At 34.4% G+C, this 12,747-nt stretch overlaps 1 protein-coding gene across 1 annotated transcript in view; it reads left to right on the top strand.

The window, feature by feature from the left end:
* Nucleotides 1-12,747, top strand: part of LOC125233049 (inverted formin-2-like) — a 170,337-nt gene that overhangs the window by 113,160 nt on the left and 44,430 nt on the right.

The following is a 12,747-nucleotide window of genomic DNA, read 5'->3' as shown; positions in this document are numbered from 1 at the left end:
TGGAAAAAAATGTTTTATTAGGGTACCCCCCCTACATGTAAAGTGGGGGCTGATATTTTTTTTCATTCCAACCCCAACGTGTGATATATCGTTGGATAGGTATTTAAAAATGAATAAGGGTTTACTAAGATCGTTTTTTGATAATATTAATATTTTCGGAAATAATCGCTCCTAAAGGAAAAAAAAAGTGCGTCCCCCCCCTCTAACTTTTGAACCATATGTTTAAAAAATATGAAAAAAATCACAAAAGTAGAACTTTATAAATACTTTCTAGGAAAATTGTTTTGAACTTGATAGGTTCAGTAGTTTTTGAGAAAAATACGGAAAACTACGGAACCCTACACTGAGCGTGGCCCGACACGCTCTTGGCCGGTTTTTTATAAGAAAAGTACCTGGGCGACGACCAAGCTTCGCTCGTTTTCCGGAACTAAAACTAAGCTAGATCGATTTTACATCCCCGACAACAAATTTGAAGGAAATCGTTAGAGCTGTTTCCGAAATCGCCAGTAAATATATATAAATAAATATACAACGATTGCTCGTTTAAAGGTATCTAAATATATAAAAGAAGAAATTGACTGACTGACTGACATATCAACGCACAGCCGAAACCGCTAATTCTAAAGATTCCAAATTTGGCATGTAGGTTCCTTATAAGGTGTAGAGGAGCACTAAGAAAGGATTTTTCAAAACTCACCTCTTAAGGGGGTGATATGGGTGTTCAAAGATTGAATTATTTTAGTACCTACGCGGGCAAAGCCGCGGGAAAAAGCTAGTCATATAATAAATTAGTTATTTATACGAGGAGTTAAAACAAACGTTTAATTCTTAGTCATCAGTCTTAGATCACTTATCTTTCTGACAGCTATAAGAGCCATAAAACAATTAAAAACTAGCTCTAAAACATAGCTTTCTATAGCGTCCGGCGCCGCATATAAGGAAATAAATATAGTCGTTATATACAAGACATAAATGGTACCTAGTTACATTACTTAAGTTTACAGAAGGCATACGGACATGTCGCGCCATATATGTCCAATAATGTGGCTTGTTCGCTTCCTTGACGTGAACAAGACGGATCCTGTATTGTATAAATAACTGTTGACGTTGAAATGTCCATTTAAAAGTCGGCTTACATGATTCTACCTTTAAAAAACCGGCCAAGAACGTGTCGGGCCACGCTCAGTGTAGGGTTCCGTAGTTTCCCGTATTTTTCTCAAAAACTACTGAACCTATCAAGTTCAAAACAATTTTCCTAGAAAGTCTTTATAAAGTTCTACTTTTGTGATTTTTTTCATATTTTTTAAACATATGGTTCAAAAGTTAAAAGGGGGGGGGACACACTTTTTTTTCCTTTAGGAGCGATTATTTCCGAAAATATTAATATTATCAAAAAACGATTTTAGTAAACCCTTATTCATTTTTAAATAGGTACCTATCCAAGAATATATCACACGTTGGGGTTGGAATGAAAAAAAAAATAGTCCCCACTTTACATGTATGGGGGGGTACCCTAACAAAACATTTTTTGCCACTTTTTATTTTATCACTTTGTCGGCGTGATTGATATACATATTGGTACTAAATTTCAGCTTTGTAGTGCTAACGGTTACTGAGATTATCCGCGGACGGACGGACATTGTTTATATTTATCTGATACTAGCTTTTACCCGCGGCTTCGCTCGCATTAAATTCGAAAATTGCGGAATGTTCCATACAAATTTCCACCACAAAAAGGAGACAAAAAGTAGCATATAATGTCAGAATGTCACTCCCCTCTCCATTTGAAAAAAATCACGTCAATTCATACATCGTTCCATTTTGCCGTGAAAGATGGACAAACAAATAGGCACACACTGTCCCACTCTCCCATTTACTTTTATAATAACTATACTGCTGTCACGTTTATTTTAAATAAATAAAATAATAAATAAAAATCATTTATTCATGTACCAAAAATATCAGTTATAAACAGGCCATAAACTATATTAACACAAAATAGGCTTCAACATGTCCGTGCCTGAACTAGGGAGATCCTGTATCTCAGGCAATACATTACACTACATTATATATTACACTAGATCAGCCATTCTCAAAGTGTGCTCCGCGGACCCCTAGGGTTCCGCAAAGCCTCTTTGGGGGCTCCGTGTGAATTTTGGGTACCTGATATGCAACTACAACTCTCTTCCATAAAACCAAATATTCACCAATTGTTAAAAATAAAAAAAACAGTTTCATGTAATACCTCACATTAGAATCTAGTGATTAGATTGTACTATCATGATTGCTTATTAAATTAAAATAAAGATTGCAATAAAAAAAATATTTAATTTAAGGGTTCCGTCAGATGTTTCACTTTCTAAAAGGGTTCCATGGGAAAATAAGTTTGAGAACCGCTGCACTAGATAATAGAGTCCATTGAAAATTGAGTGGCTAAATTTAATAACTAAGTATATAATTTTGAGACAATTGAGACCGAAAAATAAGCAGGTTTAGTGAGATTGTACCTAGTGGCACCCTCCATAAACAATAATAATAAAATTGTAATGTTTAGAGACCGGTGCATACACAGACCCTCTAATGTCATCACCTTATCTTTATGTAACATGAAGAACTCAGAACCCAGAAGCTTACGGTACCCTTCTTAAAATTTTACTGTTTTGATTCAAAACGGATCAAATCCGTATCAATTACAATAGGTGAATAAATCAGGGCCCAGTAGTGTACCTAGCGGTACCCTTCCTAAATTGTACTGTTTTGATTCTGGCGCATACGCAGGCCTAATGTCATCAACCTATAGGCGTGTGGTACAATGCGCGCATCCGCCGCACTTGGAGTAGCGGCTTCCGGCTCCACTAGGGCTGTCGCTCCGTGGTTATTGGTTTTAAGATTGACATGTTGTATTTGAATAATTATTTACAATATAGAACAATACCGGCCTAATAACTAATAAGAATAAAAACATAAAACTATCCAAATAAACTATTCCCTGTCGTAACCGGTGTACTTTTGCATGCCGCTCGCAGCATTTCCGCGTTGAATTACTATGAAAAGTTTTGTGTTACACACGGGTGCAAATGTATTTTACTTCTCGTGTGTTGAAAAACTCTCAAGTTCAGGATTCTACTCTAGAATCATTCGCTTCGCTCGTGGTTCAACTATAGAATCTTTTCACTTGCTCGTTTTTCAATTTCACACTCGGCGTTAAATTATACAACCTTGTATAACAAATAACTATTAGAATGTGTAGGTATTTGTGTGGAAAATATATCTTCTATTTTTTACGCGGAAAGCTTCAAACTATTGAATTCCATATGATTGAGACATTTTATATTTTGCCTAGATACGAGTATGTAGATTAAATTCTTACTATGTAAGAATATGTCAACGTATTTAAACCTGTTACGTATCTATTATAAACTACATTTTACAAGTACATGTTTTTGAAACTTTGAAGTTTCCTAGTAAAAGAACAAAACGAATTTTCTTAAAGAAGGCTTGGCAGCCCCGGCACATAATCAGAGCATAGACAATGCGTCGTTGTGGCCATCTACAGCCTGCCCAAGTGTGGCTACCATGCGTCATCCACACGACACATTTACTGGTGCTAATGACGACTCATGAAAATATTACGTAAAGATAGGTTTACTACATTTATGGTCTGAACCGAAAAATACATACATTTTCTGTCACATTCGTTCTATCGTATAACGTACCTACTCTGAGCTCATGCTCTCCACTCAGAGACCTTACAATTTTTCCAATACCTATTATTGGTAAAATATAGGTATTTAGAAAGTACCTATATCATTACGTCAAAAGTGTTTTACAATAAAGAGAGCATCATAATCCGTACCTAGCTGATGGAGGAAGTCTCTTCGAACTAAATTACAGAATTTCAAATTAAAAAATTACAGTTAAATCAACCTATCTCAAAAACTATAAGAGATACTTTGATCAAACCAAAAATCGTTGAAAGAGTTAATTAGCATGCATCACCTCTATTTTTTTTAGAATTTTATACCCCGTAGTTATAAAAATAGAGGGGGGGGACATACTTTTTACGACTTTGAGAGCTGATATCTCAAAAACCGTTCACTTTAAGAAAAATGTTTTTTAGAAAACTTTATATCATTTTAAAAGACCTTTCCATTGATACCCCACACGGGTATGTACATCGAAAAAAAAATTTTCATCCCTCAGTTACATGTATGGGGGGCCCCACCCCCAATTCTTTTTTTTACTATTTAGTGTCATAATTTTGTAGCGGTTCATACAACACATATTCCCATCAAATTTCATCACTGTAGTACTTATAGTTTCCGAGTAAATCGGCTGTGACAGACGGACAGACGGACAGACGGACAGACGGACAGACGGACATGACGAAACTATAAGGGTTCCGTTTTTGCCATTTTGGCTACGGAACCCTAAAAAGGGGAGGCATAGTTCCTTATTACTAACTGGACAGGACACAAATATTGAAATATTTATAAATAGTCAGCTAAAGCAAGATGATATGTCTGTCTGTCTATCACATTACCAAATATCTCGAGAATTTTTATGCCATCGCTTTGAAAATTGGAAAAGAGTAAGCATTTTCTTTTAATAGTTATTTGTTTTACACGGGGGCAAAGTAGTTGTTTAACCGCACGTGCCAATATTGATACCCGAGCAAGCGAAAGATTCCAATATTGAACCGCGAGCGTAGCGAGTGGTTCAAAAAGTGGAATCTTGAGCGTTGCGAGGGTTTCTAGGCACGAAGGTTAAACAAACTTTGCCACCGAGTGAAACACAATATTTTTCACCACACCAACACGAACAAAATACTGACTATAAAACATCAAAATAAATGAAATCCATCAATTTATTCAATATTTATGATTCAAACATACATACACATACATACAATCACGCCTGTATCCCATAAAGGGATAGGCAGAACACATGAAACTACTGAAGCTTCAGTGCCACTCTTGGCAAATAAGGGGTTGAAAGAAAACGAAACTGTGACATCATGTGATTCAAAATCATCATTTATAGGTAAAATCTAGCAGCCAGATTAAGACATCGAGTTAAAATTTGTGTGAAATGACTTTGCCCCCTTGTGGATAAAATGCAATTTTGCTATCTATTTTCGAATAGCAAAGAAAGCCATTACCAGTTGGTGTGGTAAAAATATATTGATATAACACTTTAAGTTCTCGCGCTTTGTACACATATTTAAAGTCACATACAGGTCCAGCGAAAGGTAAAATACTGTTAATTAATCGCATTCGACCTGTATGTGACTTTAAATAAATATATTGATATCAATTGTAGAAAATGATCCATATTAAAAGGGTTCCTTTTGGTACGAAGCCCTAAAATCGGCCACATATTCACCAAACAGCCCACATACACGTAGGTGTCCCATCGTAAAGTATCTTCAAATGAAACCCGCTTCCGTTCGACACAGACCTTGAAACCGGTAGATTATGCAAGCGCACGCGCACGGCTGACACCTAGCCTACATATCGCGATCACTCGCGATTGAGTGCGAGAGGTCTCGTTGCATTTCAAACGGTTCGATTGACAAGTCTCTGTGAGTTAAAAAAATCAAATCAGATAGGTTACATGTCTTTAAAATACTCATAGAGGGCATTTTCAAAAATTGGGACCCACAACTAGGAAATTGTTAACAAAAATTAACTCGATGTCAGTTTTGTGACGACAATTAAGCATGAAATATCAATAAAACTATTGTTTTTGTGTTAATTACATAAACTATAAGCAATAATCTATATTTAGAACATGAAAAAGTTGGTTTTTAGACAAATTTTATTCTTAATTGTCGTCACAAAGCTGACATCGAGTTTTTTTGTTAACAACTATACCACTAATTTTGGGTCCCATTTTCGAAAATGCCCTAATAGTATTAGTACCTAAGTACCTAAGATAATAATGTAGGTATGTCGTTACCCTAGTTCATAATCGTACTATAATTGATCTTGAGTTTGTGTAACTAACTACTACCTACTATTGTACATACTAATTACAGCATAATTTTCACCGTAATTAGCACGCTTTTGTTTGTGTTTTAAAAGAAAAAGAGATTATTTTGGTAATTGAGTAGGTACGTACATAAGTAAAAAAATATTCCGAAAAAACATATATACTTTTGAACTACCCACACATATCATACAAAAAATTCATAAAGCTCAATATAACAAGCATCTATATATTTGCAAAGTACTATATTTTTATTGTGCCATGTTATAATAAAAACAAAAATGTTATTCAGTAATGAACCTCCAGGTCTTTTTTTATCCTAATTACATAGTATCTACATTGTAGTACACCAACTCATTTCTTTATGTGACAGTTTGTGTTCTAAATAAATAAAAAATAAAATAAAAAGAAATACAGTATACTGTCTTCACTCAGCCACTCCTATCATACATACAATTAAATTTGCTAAGTTTTTTATAAATGTTTTTTTCATTCCCTCCTTGTGATTGTGACAAGATCGACATTAGCCACAGCGGGTCAGTAACTTGATCTGCGCAGGCGCCAAAACTATAATAAATATATAAAACTGGTTTATTTTGCATAAAACCTTACTGGTTCCGTTACGTTATAAAATATTAACTTTTAATTTTATCTCTGATATAAATCAAGGGTAAGTGAGCATAAAACAAACAGATCTAGATGCATCTAATTAAGATTTAAAAGTTTTAAATGTTAATGATATAAATCATATACATGTTACATACCGTTTTGTCATATGAAGTTGTGAATTTATGATAAGGTTCACTGGTACAATGTCGTTTAATTTTTATTTATTTATTTAGGCAACAAACAGTCATAGAGTAATTAATGTGTTAATACACCTAGAGTGCCCTAACTTTCAGTGTTATTAAGGTAAGAATTAAAGTAACACGACACTTTCAATTGTTAGGAACTAAAACGCGGAAATATTTTGTTGTTTATTCAGCTCGATGTTACGCGTTCTACTTAAAAAAAAATTGTTTCCTACAATAATTTATTTATTTGTAAATACCCACAATACATGGTTGGATATCAGCAGATCAGACTTGACTGCTTTTGATGAATCCAATATAATCCTCTTGTTAGTAGTTCACCTTGATAAAAACATCGCTAAAGGTCCGAGACAGTAAAAAAAACACAAAAATCTCTACTATGTATTACAATAATCGTCAAAGCTCCGTATAGATTTATAAAGTCTAAGAAAAAAACGTATTATCAGCTGCAAAAGTGCATGGAAAAATTAGGAATGATTTCATTGATAAATTCGCCATGCAATTTTGCAGCTGATAATACATAGGTACCTCGGACCCATGAATACATGTACGGTCGTCTATATGTATAGTAGTCTTTTATAGATGGCGCAACTTGTACTATTATATATTCTGTGGCGCAACACCTTGGTTTAATCTCGGCTGGATGGCACTATTAATATTTAACAATTTTAACACAGATCAAGTTAAGAATGTGGGCCTTATTGACAAAATTGAGGTTCAAAGCTTTTAATCCTGTCTCGAGAGACGCCAGGCACTGTGCACTACACATTTTACTTTTTATTCTTTATATAGTCTTAGAGTGTCGGGCCACGCTCAGTGTAGGGTTCCGTAGTTTTCCGTATTTTTTCAAAAACTACTGAACCTATCAAGTTCAAAACAATTTTCCTAGAAAGTCTTTATAAAGTTTTACTTTTGTGATTTTTTTCATATTTTTTAAACATATGGTTCAAAAGTTAGAGGGGGGGGGGGGCGCACTTTTTTTTTCCTTTAGGAGCGATTATTTCCGAAAATATTAATATTATCAAAAAACGATCTTAGTAAACCCTTATTCATTTTTAAATACCTATCCAACAATATATCACATGTTGGGGTTGGAATGAAAAAAAAATATCAGCCCCCACTTTACATGTACGGGGGGTACCCTAATAAAACATTTTTTTTCCATTTTTTATTTTTGCACTTTGTTGGCGTGATTGATATACATATTGGTACCATATTTCAGCTTTCTAGTGCTAACGGTTAGTGAGATTATCCGCGGACGGACGGACGGACGGACGGACAGACAGACATAGCGAAACTATAAGGGTTCCTAGTTGACTACGGAACCCTAAAAAGTGGCAACTTCGTAGTGTCGTCCCGTTTTCTCACACGTATTGATTTGAAAGGGATGTCACTACAATGTTGCCATTTTTTAATGTCTACTCTTATTGGTCAGACTGTACTCGATCCTCTTTGGTAATCGTAATGAATGTGGTATTTATACCAACACAACAAAACAAAGTAAAGAACCCTAATACTGGGCAGACATATTAATTTCCATCACGTTGATCCGAACAGACAGACAGACAGATCGTGTGACGGTCGTCGTCGTCGCACTAAGGAAGCGATGTTGGACAAAAACTTGTATGTTTGTTATCAAGTTCCAACTTATATTTTATTGGACGTAATTATTTTTATTGCGATGTTAAGGAAACACATTAAAAAGAATATCGTAAAGACAATGTTAAGAACCAGTTGGTACGTTTAAATAGGAGAAATAAGTACTTGTTTCATTTATGAAAATAAAGACTAAAGATCGTTGTTTTAATCTCGTATTTTAATTGAGAAATATTTACGTATAGTAGGTATTGGACACCTACTACATACGGGCATTTTCAAAAACTGGGACCCAAAATTAGTGACAGTCGTTAACAAAAATTAACTCGATGTCAGTTTTGTGATGACAATTAAGAATAAAATTTGTCCTAAAACCAGCTTTTTTCATATTCTAAATGTAGATTATTGCTTATAGTTTATGTAATTAACATAAAAGCAATATTTTTATTGAAATTTCATGCTTAATTGTCGTCACAAAACTGACATTGAGTTAATTTTTCTTAAGTAACAACTTTCACTAATTTTGGGTCCCAATTTTTGAAAATAACTACCCCTACACTAACGTAGGATTTATGATATATTTTCTTTCATTCATAGCAGTATGCATGCCATGCATTGCGTGGTAACAGGTATTATTGAATACTTGGTCTTAGCATTTTCTGTGGATGTCACAAGTTGGTATTACATTATCTACACTCTACACGTGAACTTTTGCTGTGAATATAAGTATCAATTTCCTTAAACGTCTCAAAATTGCATGTTGTATGCAAATTTTACATTCAAACCTACATTCTAAACATTAAACTATTGCAATAAGTTTCAAATTTGATTATACTTCAGCAGACCGCACACGACTAGCTTCAAAACTAAACGTTTGTTCAGCGATTTTTCATTTTGATCCTTAATAATGTTGCAGTAAATTTCAAATTACTACTTACAACAGACTGCAACGCTAAAAAGTGTTGTTTTACAAAGAACATTTGATTTACAACCTTTTACATTTCTAACAAGATTCAAATGATCTTGTTTAGTGTAACAGCACCGCCGAAAGATGGCGTTTCGCAAGCGATATTCAATTTTCCCCATTCGGCGCACGCGCAGTGAAAGCGCACGACCTCTGAACCACACTGTCTCGCTAACTCCTACCGGTTGGCCTAGGTTCGAATCCGGGGACATTTTTTTAGGATTTAGGCAATGAACAATGAGTGTCTAGACAAATTTGCGTCATGGGATTAGTTAATTTGAAAATGGGATAACTGTTACTGGCAAATTTTGGTAGCTTGGTATTCGCTGAAATGAGTAACAACTCACATGATCAAGGACGATAAAGACAACTGACGCATGTAGAATGTAGAATGGGTAACGAAAACAAATTGGAACTTGAGAACTGGACAAAAAAAGATCCAGGACGATTTTTTTAAATTTTTTTTTTGTTATGAATGGGCTTACTCTTGACCACAGACTAGCCAAAGGCAAAGACGTGGCCTACGATGGAGTGAGCTCGCCAAGAAGATACCTGTACACCCTTAATTTGAAGGTTGCCGGGTTATACGATTAAACTTTTATTAACCGAGATATAATACAATACAAACCATGATTACCTTTTTGATATTTGTCTAGCTCTCGATATTTTGACGCAATTGCATCATGGTCACGGAAAAAAAAATTATAGAAAAAGGTAATCACGGTATTTATCAATTACTTACGTCTAATGAGACTAATCGTAAATGATTTTAAAAAAATCACTTAATTTATGCCGCCAAGCTCCTCCTACCAGCCAATGCAGCAAAACAGATTGGGAAAGTTAAGAAAAGTATAGATTAATCTCTTTCAACAAATTTTCATATGCTAGTAATGTTTAAAAACCTTAAAAACAAAATGACCTTTGCAAGGACGTATAAGCAATATCTCCCGATTCGTCACGCGACCTCAACCTTATCTACAAGTCGCCAAAATAGTGACTTTTAAGGAAGCAAGGTGAATGGTAAGGGCGACGCCCGTCTTACTTGCCTGCCCAAAAATGTGGGACCTTGGGTGTTACGCACAACGCGCAAGTCAAACTAGTATAATAACCAGTGTAAGCGTGTTTTCAAACCGCTAAACTGTGAACTGATCTGTCATCGGCGGTAATTCCGGAGTGATCCGACCTTCAAGAAAGTGTAATTCCATCTTATTCGCTAGGTGCACTGCTGTTGCTGTTGCTGCCCTAATTTTGTGGGCTTTCCTATGTTAAATCTTATGGAGTCAAATTAGTTCCAAAAGCCGCCACTATCTGTTTGATAAGCCTAATAAGACTACGTGTATTAAGCTTCCTTTACTCCAGTTGCCAACAACAATAGGTATCGATCGTTTACTTGTCTATGTATAACATAAAAAAATAAATATATTGGAACTACTTATACCAAACATTCTTAACTAGCGAGTTCAATTACTCAAGATTTCTTGTCAACATTCAGATTATTATTAATCAGAAGAGCAACATAAAAAATAATTCAAACTAATGCCTAATTGTGTATTTGACCTATTCCCTGTAGTCATACCGCGTAGTTTTACCAATTGAACCATGGATAATTTTCTTCAAGTGTTTCGATGGAGACCCGCTGCGCGGGGCTCCTATTTAAACATTGTTTACCCTTCGGGCATCTATAGGTACCTAACAAACCTAACCTACCTATTGCCTAGCCCTTACTATCAGTAAGTCTATTGGGAAGAAAATTCCCAGTGGTTCAACTGGTAAACCAACGCGGTAAGACTACAGGGAATAGCTTATGTATTGACCTGCGTCAGTAACCATTTTGATTATTGTAACATTTGTAACGTAATGACCCACCGTAACTTTTCAATGCATAGGTACCTATTATAGTATTTTCCAGTCCACTATCATTACTTTTTCATACATTTATGCCCTATACACAGTTTTTCCTATCTTCTTTGCGGGCATCATTCGAGATCTTTGATCGAAGTAGTTATTAAGTGTTCGACTCTTATTTATTCGGGAATGTTCGGCCTTGCGACAAGGTCGCGTTAGTGTTTAAGGGACTTCAGTAAACTTCTTGTTTACTTCTTTATGTCTTTAACGAATTCGTCCTAGAGTAAGATAGGTACAGGTTTACTCTTATTATTAAAAATACTAACCAGAAGTAGCTAAACTTGATATTGATCGGTGTGATTATTTTTAAGTAGGTGTTAAAAAAAGTAAAAATGCAAGGGCAATTTACTCTCGAGGTAAGTACGGTTCGACAACTTTGCCAGAAGTTATAATACAATATACTATTGTGTAGACTTGATATACGGACTGAGCAGGCTTAACTACTCCAATATTTGAGATAATACATATACTCGTATTGAAATGGATATACGTACTAAAAAGTTTCTCAGTCAAATTATTCAAACACACTGGCATGTACTATCAGCTGCAAAAGTGCATGGTGAATTTATCAATGAATTCATTCATAATTTCTCCATGCAATTTTGTACCTTAAGTTTTTTCCTAACTTAAAAAAATCGTTCCGTCCCCAATTCGAATTTAAATAATGTAATTATAAAACAATGAATAGTTAATTGATCACTTAAATATAATTACTTAATGTACTGATAAACTAATTTAAATAAAAAGGATTTACCTACTTAGGATTAAAGCAAATAAGTTTTTTACCTTCCTATTTGTAAAACATTTATTACTTCAATTAAATACAATTTAACGCCTTTGCCCACCCAGTCAACGAAATAGTTTTTTACACTACTGATTAATGGGACGTAACTCAAGTTTTTTTGTTATTTAGGATCTAAATTGAATCCTTTAGTGGTTAACTGTAGTGTGGCATACGAGATTTTAGCCGAGAAAATTATTTCAATATTCACAATTTCAAAACCCAATCCCAACACAATTTCAACCAAGTATTCTTGGACAACCTCTATGTTTTGAGTTTATTCATTATATTTTTTTGTGATTTGGTAGGTACTTGTTTATTTTTTCCTGTTATACCATTGTCATTTTCATAGTGGTTTTGTAGTCCTAGATATGAAAATGATTTTATTACATTTATTAAATGAAAATGAAAATGAAAAATGCTTTATTTAGGTATCAAAATGTCAGCTTATCACTAATTTTGTAAGATTTTCTCTATAATTATTTTCATTTTACATAATACAATAAGTACCTACATAAATGTAAAAATTATCTGACGAGATTACAAAAAGCTTTTTTTATGTATTTGGAAGCTGCGTTATTTCTTTAAAAATCGGAGTCAAATACTGATTTATTTACTATCTGAACCATGATAGACCATTAATAAGTTTAATGTATGTAATGATGACAGGGTGTGAAAGGCGAAGGTCGAATAAGCTA

Source organism: Leguminivora glycinivorella, chromosome 1, assembly GCF_023078275.1.
Source record: "Leguminivora glycinivorella isolate SPB_JAAS2020 chromosome 1, LegGlyc_1.1, whole genome shotgun sequence".
NCBI classification, from domain to species: domain Eukaryota; kingdom Metazoa; phylum Arthropoda; class Insecta; order Lepidoptera; family Tortricidae; genus Leguminivora; species Leguminivora glycinivorella.
Note: the sequence above shows the minus strand (reverse complement) of the source record. Positions and strands in the feature narration are given on the sequence as shown.